This window comes from Ctenocephalides felis, unplaced genomic scaffold (assembly GCF_003426905.1).
Source record: "Ctenocephalides felis isolate EL2017-DRISC unplaced genomic scaffold, ASM342690v1 CF-g0.4_SCAFFOLD_03571, whole genome shotgun sequence".
NCBI lineage: Eukaryota > Metazoa > Arthropoda > Insecta > Siphonaptera > Pulicidae > Ctenocephalides > Ctenocephalides felis.
In genome coordinates, this window is record NW_020539725.1 from 24,818,227 (window position 1) to 24,840,266 (window position 22,040).

At 29.8% G+C, this 22,040-nt stretch overlaps 1 long non-coding RNA gene across 1 annotated transcript; it reads left to right on the plus strand.

The window, feature by feature from the left end:
• The first annotated feature begins 16,610 nt into the window (after window positions 1-16,610).
• Window positions 16,611-17,157, plus strand: LOC113384681. Its single transcript, XR_003367949.1, has 3 exons — window positions 16,611-16,680; window positions 16,742-16,994; window positions 17,057-17,157. It is a non-coding gene; the product is annotated as an uncharacterized LOC113384681 (long non-coding RNA).
• Window positions 17,158-22,040: the final 4,883 nt, after the last annotated feature.

Consider the following 22,040-nt stretch of genomic DNA (forward strand, 5'->3'; position numbering starts at 1 on the left):
ATCAGCAATTTCTTCATTCCTCTAATGAAGGTTCATTCTGAATGCTAATTACAGTGACAAACCGATCATGTCATATTTGAAGTATGACTTTAATTACATTATTGTTTTCAAATATTATACACATTTTTAAATGCTTTTATTAATATTTGAATTAAATTTATCATTATATAAATGTGTATAATGGTTGACACTAATAAATGTGTGCATCACGAGTGTTACATATTACTATATAAGCATTATTCAAAATCATTATATGATGTATTTATTTTCACTTAAATGCCATTTTGTACAGTAGCAATAAGTTTTACTTCAATTGCGTGTGAACCTTACGGGTACTCTTTTTTTTCTTGTCTATTTGATGTTTGCCATGTAAATATTGTGCGCATCCTCATGCCACATTGTTATATTTAATTAGGATATCAACTTTTATTTTCCACTGAATTAAGAATGTTAGCCGAAATGTATGGTTGTCTTTTTTATTATAAAATCAAATTTTTATACTTGTTTATCTATGATGGTTGTCAATTTTTTTTACAAAATCAAATTTTTATGATGTAACATCCGTTATATGCGTATATAGAAGAGTGGCTGATGTTAACGTCTTTAATTAATATAAATTCAATATCAATTTAATCCAAATCTCGCTTTCCAATACTCAATAAATGCAAATCGTCCCCAAATCTTTAACAGCAATTTGATCTAAATTACAGTTTGATTCGATTCATTTCGCTTTGTTTCAATAATGATGATCGATATTCTGTCTTTCTCCGGGCGGCACTAATTTCACGAATCATTTAGGTCGCGGAGAAAAAACTCACTATTCTCCAACTGAGCGTTTGCATTATTATTACTACTATGACCCACATTATTTGCAACGATGCTATGGAAACTAAAGGTTGTCAAAGTTTTTAAACAGAAAATAATAAAAGTCGAATTTTAATTTTAATCACTTTTATAGATATCAAATCATAACAGCAAACAGAATCCTACGAAAAAAGTTCTACTTATTTCACGAACATTATAAACATTTTTTAAATACAAACTAACTTTTCTAGACTCTTTTATATCCTCTTATTTCAAGAAAACCTATATGTTTTTGTTTTCAATATGCGATCATAAGCAATTGTATGTGTTTTTCAAGAGATTATAATAAAAAGTAGAAAAAATTTCATTCTTAGCACAATATTATTGATATTTATTGAAGAAGTTGAATTTTTCTTATTAATTTAGGAGGTGTGGAATGTTTTCAGGCGATATAATTTTCAGAAATATTAAATATAGTTAATTTAAAATTATAAAACATCGTATTATCATAGTTTCATTCACTCCATGAATTACAATTTTTTTTTAATAAAACTATTTACATGCATATAGAAAATAAAGAGTGAAGTAAATTATGACGTGTAAGTTAGTATTTTGTAAATACACCAATGGTTTCATATATTACACTTACAATGTGAGTGCTTAAAGTATAATAATTTAATATTCCGAATTAATAATCGACTAATGTCTTGAGATTATTCTGGCGGTAAGAAAAATTAATATCGATTATCTCTAATTTTCCTAAAAACATATTCAATACTATATAATAATATACAATAGAGCGGAACACAAGGTTCAATTTGAATTAAAGTAATTATACTTTCTAGACCAAATGAAATACATGACAACACATAACACATACTAAATAAACAACTATCGTGCTATGTTCAGTAAAATTTACAGTTATTTCCTAAATATAGAAAAGTTTTCTTTCACTATATTTCTAAAATTTGTCATCTGATCCTTTTTATCCCACAGGCCGGAAAATACCCAAATCTTAATTTATAATATATACTTATATTTAATTTTAAAAGTATTTTACGGGATTTTACAAAATAATAGCTATAATATGCAAAATTTGCAAACCAATGCAAAAAAAAATTACAAAGAAAACACTATATATAACATTGATCTGGTATTTAGTCAGAAATATTCATCAGCAAAATAACTATTAATTTAATTTATTTCTTATGAAATTGCTTTTTAAACTAAATTTACATTTTTATTTGCTATTTTTTATTGTTTGAGCCTTTGCCAGTTGGTCTAGTTGGTTCTTTTCACCCATTCACATGTATGCTATTATAAATATTATATAAAACATCTGTTGAATCTAACTTAAAATTCGCAATGCATCTTATAAAACAACTAAACTAGCTGTAGTGGAATTCTGTCTTAAGGCAATTAGGGCATCGTGCCTTAAGGCAAATTGCTGGAACTTCCCGTACCAAAAATTATTATTTTTTTTAAAACGATTAACATTTTTGAAAAAAATTACTTTGAAAAAATAAGATTTTTGAGAAACTATAAATTGTACAAAAAATTATTTTTTTTTGAAAAAAAAAAAATTAAAAAAAAATTTTTTTTTATAAAATTTTTTTTTTTGAAAAAAAATTTTTTTCTTTATTTTGACATTTGTGGAAGATCTGAACTTTTTTTTCAAAGCAATCGTACTGCTTTAACTACATAGGGACAAAATATAAAGCGCGTAAGCGCCGCGTCGCTGTCTAACGCATAAGCATTGGTACGGAACCGATAGGAATGTTAACAAAATGTATACTTATTGTTAAACTCTCTATAAAATGTCTGATAATTTGATGTGCATATGTCTAATGATCATTTTGACCGCCAAATGGCTCATTTTTTTACTTTTCCTCTATATCTCCGAAACCGCTGGACCTACCTTCATGAAAGTTGTATCGATTCTTCATCTTGTCAATACAAATAAAATATTTTTTGAATTATTAAATCGGACGCTCCGTTCTCTTAAAAACTGAGTTACCGTTTTCGGAACTTTTTGCCCCGTATCTTCGGAACGGTCTGACCTGCCTTTGCCAAAACTAATCAGCACGTCTCCTTATCAATACGGATCGAATGTTTTTTGAATTATTCAAATCGGTTGATCCGTGTTCCCGAAATCGTCGACGAAAATTGTATCCGCACATACATACACACACATACATACATACACACACACATACACACACATACACACACACACACACACACACACACACACACATACATCCATTTTTTCTAAGGTATGCCAAATGTTCAGAAACCTCTGAAACGTAAAGATATATAAAAATTTCATTTTCGATTTTTTTGCGATTACTATAACTTGCCCTACGGGAAGTTAATAGCGTATACTTAAAATTTATATTAAGATCTCGTACATTAAACAAAAGTGCACACAAACCAACGAAAGTAAATACTTCTGTTATAGATTTTCAAGCAAGGTCGTTTATCTCCCGATAGCAAAGTTGAAGCGAAGACTTATTATAAATCTTTTCCCTCTTTTTCCAAATATTGTTGGAAAATAATCCTTACTTAACTTATTTTTAAGGTATCGGTGGAGGACTTTTTTACCAGTGGATCTTTAAGCCCCGCTTTACCCTATGTATGTTCTAGCTATGGTTCTAGCCGTTATAATACGTTATCGATATCTCGAAACAATTTTCATTAATTGTAAGATTAAAGTTAACACATTGAACATAACAATGTATATAGTTTGAAAAGCTCTGCGGAGAGCAAACGTTAGTCTACCTACATGAAGAGTAGTCGCTTCTGAATATTTCATATCACGACAGCCGTTTGCCTAGAAGGCCATGGACGTACGTGTTACACACATTTCACATTAGTATTGTGAAAATTATATAAATCGCGAATACTGATATTATTTTGTAATGATTGGATTGATATATTTGGCAGATATCAGTCAAAAATGGATAATCAGTTGGGCTTTCTAAAGTTGAGAAACGTTTGTTTTATTTATATCATTAACAAATATATAAATCATACAGTGTGCAACATTTTATTATAATAAATTTCTACATAAGCTACGAGCGTTAAGACATTCTGTGGTTTATATTAGGAAGGTCATAATTTTCCAGGCTCAAGAGATAATAATCTCAATATACGAATTTTTAATATAATTTATGATAAATTTATGACAAACTCAAAAGATCATTAAGATTATGTCTTAATGACTGTTATAGGATGTTTCATTATATAGCAAAGAAAATAGTAAAATAATAAATTTTACTAATAGCTAGTTTAACGAGACATTGAAATCTAAACGACACTACGCACTAATCTCCTGATTATTCCCTACTATTGTTATTTCAATTGTAGACAAAATACTAGGAATGCAAGAAATCGACTTCTTTTGTGTATAAGAAGACGTTATCCCTGAATAAGTAACCTAAGAGAACCAGAAAGTAACAACTTTCATTGAAAATGGTACAAGGGTATTTATAATTCAACATTGAAGCCCATAGCTACAAAGTAAATACATAATTGACTCATTGCATATGCATGAATCAGAGATACTAGATTAATTTGTAGTATTCTCAACTACAATAAGAATTTTACATATTGTATAATGTTAGCAATATATGTAGATTATCAATTATCACTTAATACCGCGTAATCACAATTTCGCATGTAATGCACTTAAAAAATGTGTTTTTTTTTTGTTAAACATGATTTTTGCTTGACTATTGATCTTTTTTCAATCTTCTCGTACATTTATTAATTATATAAAATTTATGAAAAATTATAGTATAAATAATCTGGAAATGATTTCATTTCAATTGAATTGGCGAATTTTGTTAGCCGAGTTCCGCTTAACATCACTTTTTTCATTAATTAATTAATTTTTGAAATAGGAAGCAAAATGTGAATATTCATTTTTAATTTTGCTACAGCATGGTTCGCAATTTTAATCTTCAATTTCAAAATTTTTTTTTTGCTAAAATGCTCTCTATGAAACCCATTCATGAATTCTATACTGTGTGTGCACATAGGGAAGTTTTTCACAATGGGAAAATACTGTCAATCAAATTCTGCAATAACATTGATCAATAATATGATCATCTATATTTATCCGATGGTAACCTTTCGGTCGTTAATAGCTAAGCATTGTTTTGAAAATGTTTCAGCGGACAGAGAGAATAAATTTAATTTTTTTAATAAGCTTAGAAAAATCTTGAAAAATTCAATGAAGGACATTGACAAACACATCGGTCGGTTATCGAGCTATATGAACAATTATTGAACTACAAAAATGACTTATTATGTAGGGATTTGTGGTAGAGCGGCAAAAATTTAGAGTTGTAAGTATTTTTCAATTCCGTATTGAAGAAATTAAAGTAAAAACAAATGACTCCATGAATTAAAAAAAGGGTTGGAGTTGGTTGATAAAAATAGATTCTTTTTTAAAGTTTTTCATGAACTCTAATGAAAAAGCTAAATTTAAGTCAAAAACTTTCATGACTGCATGCGAGATGAAAAATGATTAGTATACCAAAATGGCTAGGAAAAAATTGGAATTGATGACATAAAAAGAAAAATCTGGGGTTGTATGTAATTTTAGTGCTACATTATGAAAAAAAAATTAAGGGTGAACAACCATTACCACTTAGAGGCAATAAAAAAAAGATAGTAGCCGATTCTCAGACCCACTGAGTACGCATATAAAATTTGGTGAAAATCAGTGAAGCCGTTTTGGAGGAGTACTGTAACTAACATTGTGACGTGGAAAATTTAAACTTCTGAATAAGCCTCCTTTTTTCTTCAAAACATTTTATTCATTTAATTTATTTTTCTATTTTTTTATTTAACGTTTCAAGGAAAGGGAATGTCCCCTTTTCCAAATTTGAAAATGACTAATAATTTTCCAATTCAAACACTCAACAAGCACAAAAACGCTCTAAAAACTATGTTTGATAAGTACGTTTGAAATGTGATGCACAATTAACTAAATTTGTTTTTTAAATTTAAATAAATTAATTAAACGATTTGAATCAATTATAATTGGCATATAAATGTGTAAAATAACGCCAGGCCGTAGGTTTATTAATCATTTCGTCAAGTGGCGCATCGCACCGTGAAATACCGGCAATCGCGTCTGCAGACAGTCACTTATTTCCATTTAGAAATTCATTGAAGCAATATAAGAACGCGAAAGTATACCTTTACTCAGATCGCTTTATCATGAAACTCACTTTCTTCAGCAATAATAAATGTAATGATAATGAACTTGATTTACATTTACACAAAACTCATTACGATTGAGTTGATGACCGTCTAAAGGTTACGCAGCCGATAAGATTTAAGTCTCACAAAAAAAATTAAGTCTTATGTGGAAGGTTTCTAAAAAACTGCCAAAAACAAGTATATATATATATATATATATATATATATATATATATATATATATATTAAAAAAAATCTAATGATTCCTTTCAAACTCGTCGGACGATATACAGAAGTTCTAAACGGTTTAATAGTCTTCAGGGGGCGTCCATTATTCACGTGAGGTTTTTAGAGAGAGGGGGGGTTTGACAAAAAATCATGAAATATCACGTGGGGAAGGGAGGGGTATAGTAAGTGTATTTATTTTTTAACCATTTTTTCAAAAAAAGTTAAGACATTTTCAAAAAAAAAAAAATAGTTTTTCACCTAACTAAAGATACATGGGATGTTTGGTAGGGAAGGGAGGTAATTTTGAATATCACCATGCATCACCAAGGAGAAATGTGTCCACAAATCCTTAAAAGCTCGCTCAAGCGATTAATAGACGCCCCCTCACATATAAAGTGTGCTCAAAATTGATATGCACTATTTCATTTATTAAATATTTAATTAAATATATCAAATATTTAATTTAAATATTCGATATTAATCGTAAAATATTTGTAAATCGTAAAAAGTCTTCAATGCGATGAAATCTTTTCATTCAATTTAGCAATAATTATTAAATGAATAGTCAAAACATTATCTGTTGCATCTAAATAACTTTTTTGGTCAATATGATTTGTATGTAAGTGATAGATATATCAATATATAGTCATTGTTTAAAGATAAATGGTCATTGTGATGTTATTATAGAGGTGAACTTTCTGATTGTACTTAGCGATACCAAACCGCGCAATTAAAATTGTCTTATTTCATTTGAATTTCAAGACCAAAAGACCAAAGTAGACCAAATCTTAATATATTTTTTTTTAATTTTTTTGAACAGCAATCAGAAGCTTACGTCCTATGAGCTGTTGGGCTGAAACTTCTCCTTACTTCGTATTTTTAGATGGTAACCCAATGGTTAATCCATCCATATTTGATGATTTTAATTAATCTAATAGGGCTGACTTTTTATTGGTGCAGCAATGCCGGGCAAGGGCTATTTTCACTTGGAAACATATTGCTATCTATATTTCCAAGTGAAAATCGTTGTCACTGCTGCCTGGCAAGAGCCTGCTCGAAGTGGGTATCGAACCCGGGACCTCTGAAACAAGTCCCGTCGCTCTTAACCGCTTACCATTAATATACTCAATGTTATAACAAATTGATGTTTTTATTGAGACACAAAATAGGATTTATTTTTATAATTGTTATCCAAATCACTCACTTAGTCCATTTTGTGGTACAAAGTTTGATTTGAACAGTTCTACAGCTGATAACTATGTTACGAATTTTAATTAATAGAAATACACCTTACTTCTATTTTCATCATCACGTTTTGAACCGTGCATTAATATAAAATAATTATTATTTATTTATAGATGCTCAAATTGCTTAATATATGAAACTTTTTCTTTCAGAGTGCCACATCTCAATCAAAACATGCAGCCAGGTTCTTGCGATTGGCAATGGCTTCGATTATGGACATTTTAAAAATTAAACCTTTCGTTGAGGTAAAGTTATAATATATATATATATATATATATATATATATATAAATTTTATTAAGTTATAAATATCTATTTTACTATTTATGAGGCTAATTTTTATGAAATTTCTTTATAGTTACTTTTACTATAAATATAAAATTAATGAAAATGCATTTTTGAAGAATAATAATAAAACTATATTTCTTCAAGAATAGACGTATTACTAAAAATTGTATATATGGTCATTTCGAAAAGCTTTCAAATGTAAAAATAGCATGAAATTAATAGACCGAATACCAGTGACAAACGATTGTCTCAATTGGTTCAAAATATAAAAAAAACTATTAGTGTTAAATTTTTGAAATATTTGGTTGCCGATATTTTTGCTTTTTACAGAGATCTGTAGTTGTGAATTCAAGTTTTAAAATTATTACCCATACACTTGCGTTGTTAAAAAATTTATACTTCAAACTATATGAAACCATAACGTATTGTGTAGAATTTTAGATGTGCATCTTTGAAACAAACATAATTTTAGCACAAGATACTAATGGAATTTACTGTTAACTTATAATGCGTTTCTTATATGATTGCGTTTCTTATATGATCTTATTTATTCTTATTTATAGGTATCAGTAGGGCAACTTCTGTGGGGTTACGAAGACCCTCTATTGAAACTTGCTAAAGACGTCGTGCCTAAAGAACAGAAACTTCCCTATGAAGAATTTGGTCTGATGTACGGGGTAAGAAAATTTAATCAACTAGCAATTTGAATATTTACGAGCAAAATTTGAAATAGGTTCACTGTAATTCAATTTGAACTTTAAGTAATACTTTACAGTATATGCAATACTGTTCAATTTGTTTTAACAACATTAAGGGTTAACATATATATATTTAGTCATATGTCATGTAGATTCATTATATTATACATATACCTTTGTTTATCTATTTTAAGACAAAAATAATACTATCTCAATAGAATTTCTAAACATGCATAAACATTAACAAAAACAATTTGAGTTATGCTATATTTAGTCGATTTATATTACTATTTGAATGTAGTGTTGTCACTAGTTACTAACCAAACTCAATAGCATCATATGATAAAATTAATTAGTATATATTCGATAATAAAAGACAAGCTTTCAATTATGAATGGCCAAATAATGCTGCACTGGCTTTTTAATAAAATTATTTTGAAACATGCAGTTTCATAATACAACCTCTATATATGAGCAATTAAAGCAGAGTCTTATTTCATAAAGTAATAAAAACGTGTGAAAATGTATATAAGTTCTTATTTGTTAACAAAATTCATTTGCAAGTCTCTGAATACACCATATTGCACGGTTGTATAATTTTTATCGGTGTCATAAAGTTATGATTTAACCTTCGCGAAATCATTGTAATAAAAATGCAAATGCAGTTCGGCGCAATTACAATTTGACTATTTTCAAATAGGTTTTGAATCTTGCTGTCTTGCAATGTGTCAATTGATGTAATTTATAATATAGTTCTTAATAATTGATTTGAGAGTTCATTTCTTATAGTTACACATAAATAATTTGATTTTAACCATATTATATTATGCTCAAGTATAAAATTAGCTAACTATTAGTTAAATATTATATATATATATATATATATATATAGTGTGTGTGTGTGTGTGTGTGTGTGCATTTAATATCGTTAAATTACTACTTCAGTCTAAAACCACTAAAGTCAAGATTAAGTGCTTCTGAATATAATTGAAGTAAAACTTCTTTAGGCGCAATATGGGTGTAAAAATTTTTAGGCGCGACACGGGTGTAAATCCGTACAAATGCAACGAAAATGCCAACGTGTAGTTGAACACTACGACGCCGTAAGCGCTGATGTCGCGAGTATCCACTCCCGTCATGCCATGCGTAAGTCGAGCGCTAAACCCGCTAAACCCTATATGAACTTGCATTAATTGAATCACGTTTTTTTTACAAAAGAAGAGGTTGCTGTATTATGTCCTCATGGAATAAGACTTTTCTTAGAGAATAAATGTGCCATGGAATATAATAAATTTATATTGAATCTCGTTGAAGACAAAATAATATCTACTGCCACGGATATTTATGTAGGTTGCCATGCGACAGATCAACAATCATACATTCGTCAGCAGTTTCAAAAAAATCGGTTATTGATACCGGGGCTTTGCCGTATGAAATAATTTTAGTTCTGAATAAATTTTACATAATAACAACTAATATTGATGTAAGTGATGGCTTAGCTAATGGTTGTGTGGGAAAATTAGTGTACATAGAACGTGGCGATAATGATGAACTTCTACGTTTATGGTTTGAATTTCCGGTAAGATAGGTAACAAAATTAGGAAGAAAGCTTCACATCATATTCAAACTCTTAATATCAGTAGGACAGCTGTGCCGATTCTCAGGAGATCTTCATCTATTCCAATGAATAGAAATAAAATCATATTTGTCAAAAGAAATCATTTTCCTTTAGTGTCTGCTTGTGCACTCACAATACACAAATTACAAGGTGGTACTTTTGATAAAATTGTATATGAATACAATAAAACACATAATCAGCAGCTTCTATATGTTGCATTATCACGAGTTACCAGCATTATGGATTGTTCATCATTTTAAAAAAATTTATCATGGGAGAAAACGGCCAGCAGGATTAATGAACTTAAAAACTGAATTCCAAAGACTTTCAACTTGTAGATTAATAACACAAGAAGAAAAATTGAGTGAGATAATAAGTTTGAACGACATTTCATTGTTTTCCTTTAACTGCCAAAGTTTACGAGCTCATTGCCTGATCTGCAAGATAAAGTGCTACAACGTTGTACGTTTTTGTTATTTTCGGAAACTTGGATTAATAATGAAGAACGAATTGATATTCAGAACTATTACTGCGTTACTCAATACAAACGATCGGACTCAAGAGCAGGTGGTGTAGCTGTCTATCATTCATGTTCAGATACTCTTCATAATGCGACTCCTATGCAGTTTCTTGCGCCAACGATATTACTGGATATTCCTAATGAAATTACACAAGTAGGTGATATTACACACACAGAATCAAACATTAATTATAGTCGTCCTTTACATTTCTCCCAATAAAAACATATCAAATATTATTAAATTTCTTCATCAGCAGTTACTTCATTTTTCTTATGAGGGTGCAAAACTTTTAAACACTAATCACAACGAGATACCATTAATTCTTGCTGGAGATTTCAATGTCAATTTTCGTTCAGAAGAATCTCAACCATTAATTGATTTTTAAATAATAAATTTAATTTAACAATGAATAATTCTCCATTTGAATCAACCACAAGATATGGCACGACTATTGATGCAATTTTCTCCAGAAATGTACATAGTTTACAAAGCAACATTTATGTCTCTCATTTTAGTTATCACAAACCTATTATATCATATATGAAATATGATAGCAATTAATCTATCGATGTTGTTTTAAACTGTGTTATTGATGTTATGTGATTATTAATAAATGATTTTTAAAATTCAAATATGATGTTTTTTTTATTTTTATCTTAATTGCCTACTCATACAATATTAAAAGTTTTACTTCAATCGCGTGTGATCCTTACGCGCACTCTTTTTTTTTTATAAAATATTAACCATCTGCTTTAAGAAAGTACTGGAACGATTGCATATATCATGTACGTAGTTCTAGATATAATTTAACGATTTAAATGAAAGGTGATATTTTTCACAAAGCTAGAGAAATTTTGTAGGCTGTTTATTTACTTTTTTTGCAATTTGCAAAACCATTTCTCATTTCCTTTATTGACTTATCACAAAAGCGACACAAATTTTGACTATCTATTTTTTCAAATTTAATGAATTTATTAAAATTAAATTACTTGTCGTAGGGCTGTAATATTTTAGTATGTTCTATGAGATCATGACATTTTTATCGAAAAAAGTTTCATAAAAATCGGCATAAATACATTTTTCAACAGTTAATTACAAGACAACGATTCTTGGTCGATCTTTATCTAAAACTAAACTGTATCATTCCCAACCACTATCTTTTGAACAGTTTATGATTTTTTTAAATCGAATTTGGATTGTAAGCTAAAATGTGGACGAAAAGTTTTATACTTTTTTGCAAATTACAAAGAAACAGCTAGGCCGATCGTCGTACAAAATTGAGAAACGATAGTCCTCATCGAGATGCATCGAATGGCTTTTAAAATTTTGAAATTGGTGCAGCCGTTTTTGGGAAAACGTCCATTTACGGGAAACAATATGTTCACACACACGCACACACGCATATACATTTTCTAAATTTTGTCTCATCCGATTCATAATGGCTTGAAACATCGAGAAAACATAAAATTTGCGATTGGGATTTTTTGATGAAAACAAACTTCTTCTTCGGGAAGTTAATAATTCTCCTTATATGATCTTTTGCTTATATGAAAAAAGAAACTAGAAGATTCAACCACTCGGAAGCAAACTACGCTTTGCATTGAAAATTTCTATTAATAGGATAGGCATTGATAAACCTCATGTATATATATATATATATATATATATATATATATGTATTTATATTAGGGTGGTCCTTAAAATGGTCATTTTCGAATTTCCTTGCTCCCAAGGGCTCAAATAGTTCCAAATAGATAAAAAACAATTCTCTGAAAGTTTTAGCTCTTATTAACGTTTAGATAGAGCGCAATTCGATCAAACTTCGTATGGAAAGAGCATAGAAAAAATTTTGAAAATTGAAAAAAAATGTTTTAGGTATAACTTTGCGACAAATGAATAGGTTTTATTCATTCATTTGTTCGCTAAATTATATCTAAAAAACATTTTTAAAGTTTTTGAAAATTTTTCTATGCTATTTCCATACAAAACTTTGATTGAATTGCGCTCTATTTAAACGTTAATATTAAGAGTTAAAATTTTCAGAAAATTGTTTTTTATCTATTTGGAACCATTTGAGCCCCTTAGAGCAAGAAAATTCGAAAATGACCATTTTAAGGATCACCCTAATATATATATATATATATATATATATATATATACACATATATATATATATATATATATATATATATAAATTTTATTATGTGGAATCGAAATAGAAATTATCTAGTGTTCAATCCCGTAAGCGCAAACCTACAAAAGTTTGAATTATTAGGAATTATTGACGAAAAATAAAAAAAAAATAGATATAAATTAGAGAAAAATGGAAAATGAGAAATCAGTGCTCAGGAAAAGGCTTATTTTACGACCGAGAAACTGAATTGTAACTTTTGTTTTTGTTGAAAATGTGTTGCATCTGATGAAATTTGAACGTTGAAGACATACGTGATTAGGTTTATGGAAATGGAGCAAATATGAAAAATGGAAGCAAAATGTACCTAGAAACTAAAATCGTGAGCTTTTTTTATACCTAGTGGTGTCCATACTAAATTTAATTATTAACTAATCAAAAATGTTATAGATAAAAATATAATTGTGTTTGTTTTGTTTTCAATATGTTTCAGGAAATATGTACTTTCTTTACATATTTTGAAATACATTAAAAATTTAATTTTAAAACAACAATCTGATACTCTGAATCTGATGGGAAAGTGAAGATGAAGGGGGCGCTAGAACAAATCTTGCATGCGGGCGCTGAGGATCCCAGAACCGGCCCTGCATATATATATATATATATATATATATATATATATATATATATATATATATACGTATATATCATTATATGTTTGTCATGTTAAAATAATTGCTTAAAGACCTCAATGCTTATTGAGCGTAAATCCTTAATATACAAAAACATTTATGTATTGGAGAGACATATATATATATATATATATATATATATATATATATATATATATATATATATAAATATAATTTTCATATCCCTAAGTGCTAAGGATTGGCTTCGAAAATACAAATAGAATTTTTCCCTGTTATTTCCATAAGTAACTTTGGTTGGAATACGATCTATATTAAAGTTAATATTAAGAGTTAAAACTTACAGACAATTTTTTATAGCAAATATATTCAAAAATATTCATATTAAGGACCACCCAAATAGATATATAATTTCCATTCAAATCAGCTGCTTTTCGGCAATAATAATAATGGGAACACGGATGAAGCAATTTGAATAATTTAAAAAACATTCGAATCGTATTGATAAGGAGGAGACGTGCTGATTAGTTTTTGGCGGAGGTTGGTCCAGCCGTTCCAAAGATATGGGGCAAAAAGTGCCAAAAACGGTACCTCAGTTTTTAAGAGAACGGAGCGTTCGATTTTAATAATTCAAAAAACTTTTGTTTTGTATTGACAAGATGAAGATTTGGTCAAATTTTCATAAGGGCAGGTCTAGCGGTTTCGGAGATCTAATGAAAAAAGTAAAAAAAAAGCCATTTGGCGGTCAAAAATGATCATTAGACATATGCACATCAAATTATCAGATACTTTATAGAGATTTTAACAATAAGCATAAATTTTGTTTACATTTCTATGGATTCCGTACCAATGTTTACCCGTTAGACAGCGACGCTGCGCTTACGCGCTTTATATTTTGTCTCTATGCAGTTAAAGCAGTACGATTGCTTTGAAAAAAAGTTCAGATCCACCAACATATGTCAAAATAAAGAAAACATTTTTTTTTTCAAAAAAAAAAGACTTAAAAAAATTTTTTTTTTTTAATTTTTTTTCAAAAAAAAGTACTTTTTTGTCAAATTTATAGTTTCTCAAAAATCTTATTTTTTCGAAGTAATTTTTTTTCAAAAATGTTAATCGTTTTTAGAAAAATAATAATTTTTGGTACGGGAAGTTCCAGCAATTTGCCTTAAGGCACGATGCCCTAATTGCCTTAAGACAGAATTCCACTTACAGCTAGTTTTGTACTAATTTGCACCACTAATAAAAAATTTGTACTACGAGCCGTTTAAAAAAAATACGTGGCGCTGCTAGCTTTAATATTAAGCTAGAAAGACCACTTTTTGTTTTTGAAGAAAATAAATAAAATTAAACGGAAACCGATTAATTTGAATTTGTACTAATTTGCACCACCAAAATTAAACCAAAAAAATCGAAATCAGCTACTAAAATCAGTACCCCATGACGGCCGGACCGCCCTAATATGAGATGTTTTGTGAAGATAGGTATATAGTGCAGAAAAAAGCCTGTATTGAGGTCAAAAAAAAACAAAATATTCTTTGATAATAATATTATGAAATCACTGATTTTTATAAAAATTACTACCACCGTTTTGTCACAAATCATCCCTAAAATAATGTTAAGGCATTTAGTACGGAAAAAATTAAATTGAACTAATATTAACAAATTATATCAAGACATTATAAGCAATATAATATTTAGTTTTAAATTACTTAATATTATCACCATGTGCTAACTTATTTCGATTTGTAGATCACAAGAATTGTGTATGTTTGACCACAATCATTCTATGATTCTCTGGAGCAACTGCATTGTACACGAACATAGCATTGGTGACGTATCACCATTTAATAATATTTCCCTTAGTGTTCAGCATAATTTAATACTAATTTCTGTATATTACAGGTGCAGGTATGTTTGAGTTTGGGATTTGAACAGTGAATTTACTCAAGTTATTAATTGATTGATACTTCTAGTTTTTGCTTTCTTTTTTTTACAAATTTGCAAAATCATTAAAGCATTAGCTTTTACGATTCAAATAACCATTTTCATGATTTGCATCCATTTAATAATACTAACAAACACTAATCTATTTAACTACTAAAAATAATGTGGTCATTTGAATCTTTTAACTATATGCAATGTGAATTTGACGTGTTACATTAAATTTAAATTTTCACTGTTTTCAATTCATGTTGATGCATTTCATATAAAACCATTTATTTAACTACTAAAAAATAATGTGGTCATTTGAATCTTTTAACTTTATGCAATGCGAATAGTTGTGAATTTTCGTCACGTCAAATTCACTGCAATGTGAATTTGACGTGTTACATTAAATTTAAATTTTCACTGTTTTCAATTCGTGTTGATGCATTTCATATAAAACCAAGTGCATTTATTAAACCTCTAGTAAATTTCTACATTATATTTCTGAGCATCAAGATGAAATTACATGGAGGCCACAATATATCATACTCAAACAAATGGTTGACTTTTGAATAGTCAAGTATCGAGTGAAAATGTAGTTTACATTCAATTTAATATTATTTATGAATAATACTTCATATATTCTATAATAAATTTGCCGAATTGTGACATTATAATTTCTGTTTCAGGCATATTCATGTCACTGTGATTTTGTAAACATTGACAACAGCTCCATTTTAATGATTATAGAAAGAGGACTAAGAAGTTTGATAGATTTGAATTTACTGCAACAATTGGATTTCAAATGTCCCTCGTGTGATAGTGGTAAACTAGCTAAAGATACTTTTCAAGTAAGTTTCTAATGATCAATCAATCAAGTAATTAGCTTAACATTGTTTTTATGTTATTTTTTTCTAATATTTAATTTATTTTTGCATATATTTTAGATGTATGTAAATGGATTTAGCATGACAGTAAGTTTCTATCATTCACTTTTTAAATCTCATTTGAATAATTAAATTTGTTTTCATTAAAGATTCCAACTCTACGCAGAATCCATCGCGAGGAATTTTTTGGTAATACATTAACAATGTTATGAAATCCCTATGCAACATTAATGCATTAATATTTTTTAATTACAGATCCTGGTCCTTCAACTGCCAATTCAAAAATGCAAGAATCTTCATTTCGACTGCTTTACTAGGAATCTCTCCAGGAACATTGTATGAGGCGTGTCTATCTATAACTAATATAAATGCAAACATTCCTAAACTGATTTTTTTTTCAGGTCCTTTCAACTACTGCTGCTCTGCACACTGACTCCTTCACCAAAAATCCTTCCAGAAACATTTCACCAGGTATGTGTTAATCCATAACCAGTATAAATGCAAACATTGCTTAAATGTTTCTTTTTTGCAGATCTTCTCAATCCAACTATTACTAGCTGTAACATCAAGACCTTGGAATGCCCATTCATTTGAATGACTCGCAAATGTTTTTTTTTTCAATAACTGCCTCTAATTATGCATGATTAACTCAACTTAACTCTTACTAACTCAATAAAATGACTAACCTCACTAACTTAATCAGTTATTATAAAAACCACTTATTGAGTTTTACTATGAAGATCGTACTGAGGGTGCTTGAAAAACACAGCTGAATGATAAATCAGGTAATTTATTATTATAGTATATTTTATGAGACTTGTTACTGATTCATTGTTTTTGCTTATAGGGTAAACGACAACTTAAGACCAAGTAGTCTTCAACTCTCAAGTCACTCAAGGCTTGTTCTTCGGCGAAAATAGTCGCCTGATATACTAATTATGATGTCCCAAGTAACTATCTCCGACTTGTCGTCAGAGAAGGTGTCTACTGTGATATATTGAATAGTTAAGTGCGTACATGTTAATTAAATAATGAACTAGCTGTAAGTGGAATTCTGTCTTAAGGCAATTAAGGCATCGTGCCTTAAGGCAAATTGCTGGAACTTCCCGTAACAAAAATTATTATTTTTTTTTAAAACGATTAACATTTTTGAAAAAAATTTACTTCGAAAAAATGAGATTTTTGAGAAACTATAAATTGGACAAAAAATAACTTTTTCTTGAAAAAAAAATAAAAACTTTTTTTTTTTTTGAAGAAAAATGTTTTCTTTATTTTGACATATTTTGGAAGATCTAACCTTTTTTTCAAAGCAATCGTACTGCTTCAACTGCATAAAGACGAAATGTCAAAGCGCGTAAGCGCCGCGTCGCCGTCTAACGCGTAAACATTGGTACGGAACCCATAGGAATGTAAACCAAAATTATACTTATTGTTAAAATCTCTATAAAATATCTGATAATTTGATGTGCATATGTCTAATGATCATTTTTGACCGCCAAATGGCATTTTTTTTTACTTTTTTCACTAGATCTCCGTAACCGCTAGACCCGCCTTCATGAAAATTTCATCAATTCTTCATCTTGTCAATACAAGTAAAGTGTTGTTTGAATTATTAAAATCGGACGCTCCGTTCTCTTAAAAACTGAGTTACCGTTTTCGGCACTTTTGGCCCGTATCTTCGGAACGGCTAGACCTGCCTTCGCCAAAAACTAATCAGCACGTCTCCTTATCAATACGAATCGAATGTTCTTTGAATTATTCAAATCGGTTGATCGGTGTTCCCGAAATCGTCGACGAAAATTTGTATCCGCACATACATACACACACGCACATACACACACACATACATCCATTTTTTCTAAGGTATGCTAAAATATTCAGAAACCTTTGAAACGTCGAGAAATGCAAAAATTTTCATTTTCGATTTTTTTGCGATTACTATAACTTGCCCTACGGGAAGTTAATAAATATATTGTATTTAATTTAATTTGTTTTAATTTAATTATAAGCCACTTTACGGCCAAATTATATTATGCTGCAACGTAAATTACAAAATGTCTAAATTTTAAAAATTTCTGTGTTATTAATGGGGATACTTATTGAGTGCACTTTTTAGTGTAGACAATTGTGTAAAACAGTTTGTTTACAGTTTGGGTGTTTACAACCATCTTGCCGCATCTTAGTTAAGCTTCTTATACCTTTTCTTTGACTCGTTAGAAAAGCGTTGACAATACACATTGCTTTTTTGCAAACCCTTATGTTAGTCGAGTGCCTTAAACATTTAATACGTCGGACCAATGTTTTCTCTTGTTTAAACATTTTACTTTCTATTATTTCTTTAAATAGTGCACTTTTTTTCTTAGCTATAAATATTGCTTAATTTAATGTCATATCGTGTTATTATCATTATATATACTATAATATATATTATACTATTAGATAAATGTTAATGTATTTTAATTATTTTTATTATTGCAATTGTAAGAATAAATTAATATAATTGTATTATTAAATAGTGTGATACATTGATTGGAAGTTATGAATAAAACTAACTAAACTTTATTTGCCGTGTTTCATTTCACACCTTTTCCAGTGATATACGAGGTGTGGCAATTAAGTAATGAGACTGATTATTTTGCCGCGATTGTGACAAACCTACAACTTTAAAATTGCCTTTTCCTTCTCCCGGCATCCTTCCCCTCTTTATTGATGTATTTTTCATATCCCTGGCTAGTTAGTTTGCCCGCTCTGCCTTGTTGAGTAAACGTGTGTTCCTGGTGCTCGTCACGAAAATGAAGAAACAAAATAAACAGCGATAAAATTTTAGGTAAAATTGGACGAAACAGCTTTGGAAACGTACGCTAAAATTGTAAATATGCAGGATAATAGTGCTCTTAGTTGTGCCCAGGTATTTTGATCACATGAGAAGTTTAAGGAGGGGCGTGATAACGTGGAAAACGAGGAAGGTGAAAACGGAGATGATTGTCTGTTTTGATACCCGTAAAATCGTTTACAAAGAATTTGTTCAATTTGGGGAAAACCGTAATCAAGTCTACTATCGCTAATTACTCGAAATGTTACGAAAACTTCAACAGGATGCACTCAGACATTGTCCATAACTGGATCCTCCATCACGATAAGGCGCCGTGCCATACCGCCCTCAGCGTATCCCTGTATTTGGCCTCTAAAGGGATCGTCGTGTTGCAGCAACCGCCTTCTTTGGCCGATATGTCACCCAGTGACTTTTTTTTGTTTCCCAGAACAAAATCGGTGGTGCAAGAAGCCCATTTTGAGTCGATTCAGAACATCTAAGCGGACGTGACGAGGGTACTTGTAGACCTCCCAGTATAAGCCTTCCAGAAATGTTACGAAGCATGGAAAACGCGCATGACAAGTGCATGACAGAGTTGTAGAATAATTTTAAAACATACGGTTTTTATTGAATCAGTCTCATTACTTAATTATAAACTGATAAGCTAATGTAATAAACATTAATATACCCATTAATTCGTTCTTTGAAGTGGATTTAATATTTTGAATAAATTTCATATAATATAATTTTTGTAATCTAATTCTATCATGATCAATAAAGTTAATGTAATATATAACTTTTACCATTTTAAATATACTATTAAATTATAAAATTAAATAATTGACAAACATGTCAAAAATATTAACATTTTTCACTCACTTATATTATTGAAAGTGTTAATTAGTATTGTAAGTGTAAAACTAATTAAGTTTTGATTAAAAAATTTCAGTAAAATTATTAATCAAAATGTAACAATTATATATTAATTAATATCATTATTGTATCACTATTTGAATTAAATAATTAGGTACGGTGCAAATAAATTTTGGTCAAAAAAATTTTATGGAAAAAAAATTGTGAAAAAAATTTTTGGTCAAAAAAATTTGGGAAAAAAAAATTTTTTGGAAAAAAAATTTCGGGAAAAAAATTTTTGGTCAAATAATTTTTCGTAAAAAAAATTTTGGAAAAAACATTTATTTGACTTAAATTTTTTTGAGAAAAAAATTTTGTGTCCAAAATTTTTTTTGGAACAATAATAATAATTTTAATTAATATATAATTGTTACATTTGGTTTAAAGAAACGTATGGGTAAATTTTACTGTGAACACGGTGAAATACTAGTCAGCCTGCCAGTTATTATTAAACATGGAACGAGATGGCGCCAAACATAAATGCATTCGGCATTTATTCATACAGCACACGCTTCGAATACTCCAAGGGTGATTATGAAATAACGACCTAGCAGCTGTTTGATTGCAGTTAGTACAATATACTGAGTGTCAACTCAACTTTTTGTTTGGTTTCATTTTGTACAAATGAGCAATCAATTGCTTGTGCCAGGAGCAGAATCTAATTGGGTCGTCTCATCTGGACTTTTTTTGGATCCCAAAATTTTTTTGACCTAAATTTTTTTTCCAAAAATTTTTTTCTTCCCAAAATTTTTTTGACCAAAAATTGTTTTCCCAAAATTTTTTTGACCAAAAATTTTTTCACACATTTTTTTTTCCAAAAAATTTTTTTTCCAAAAGTCTTTTTTTCCAAAAAATTTTTTTCACAAAAAATTTTTTTCCCAAAAATTTTTTTTTCCAAAGAACAGTAATTTTTACATTAATATTCCTACCATATTTACGCTACCATCTCTGACCTTACTTTTCACTACTTTACCTTAACTTTACACTACCTTAATCTAATGCTTACCTACGTTAAAAACTGATATTCTTACCTTGCTTACCTCTCCACGGCTCGAACCTGCTACCCCGTCCTCTCCAGCGACTCCCACCTCCTAACCCGCGACGCCACGACGATCACATTCATAACCTGTTACAAACTAGGCGATAATGTATATTTTAAACGAAAAAAAACTAACAGGCCATATGGCCAACAAAAAGTTGGCTTGGTATGGGCTGTGTTGGCGTAATTGGTAGAGTGATGGCTTCGTACCAAAGGGGTACCGAGTTCCAATCATACCTCAGGACAAAAAACAGTAGTGTTGTTCACGTTGTGGTGTTTACTTATGTTGAATAACATAAAGTTAATATTTAGATATAACAAACTAACAAGTCATAAGGCCGAAAAAAAGCACAGTCGATGTGGCCTGTGTTGGCGTAATTGGTAGAGTGATGGCTTCGTACCAAAAGGGTACCGAGTTCGAATCATGCCTCAGGACAAAAAACACTAGCGTCGTTTACGTTGTGGTATTTACTTACTGTTGAACAACATAAAGTTAATATTTAGATATAACAAACTAACAAGTCATAAGGCCGAAAAAAAGCAGAGTTGATGTGGCCTGTGCTGGCGTAGTTGGTAGAGTGATGGCTTCGTACCAAAAGGGTACCGAGTTCGAATCATACCTCAGGACAAAAAACAGTAGTGTTGTTCACGTTGTGGTGTTTACTTATTGTTGAATAACATAAAGTTAATATTTAGATATAACGAACTAACAAGTCATAAGGCCGAAAAAAAGCAGAGTTGATGTGGCCTGTGCTGGCGTAGTTGGTAGAGTGATGGCTTCGTACCAAAAGGGTACCGAGTTCGAATCATACCTCTAGACAAAAAACAGTAGTCTTGTTCACGTTGTGGTATTTACTTACTGTTGAATAACCTAAAGTTAATAATTAGATATAACAAACTAACAAGTCATAAGGCCGAAAAAAAGCACAGTGGATGGGGCGCGTGCTGGCGTAATTGGTAGCATGATGGCTTCATACCCAAAGGGTACCGAGTTCGATTCATCCCTCAGAACACAAAACGGAAAACAGCCGATCTGTGTTGACGTTGTGGAACGAGGCATGCACGGAT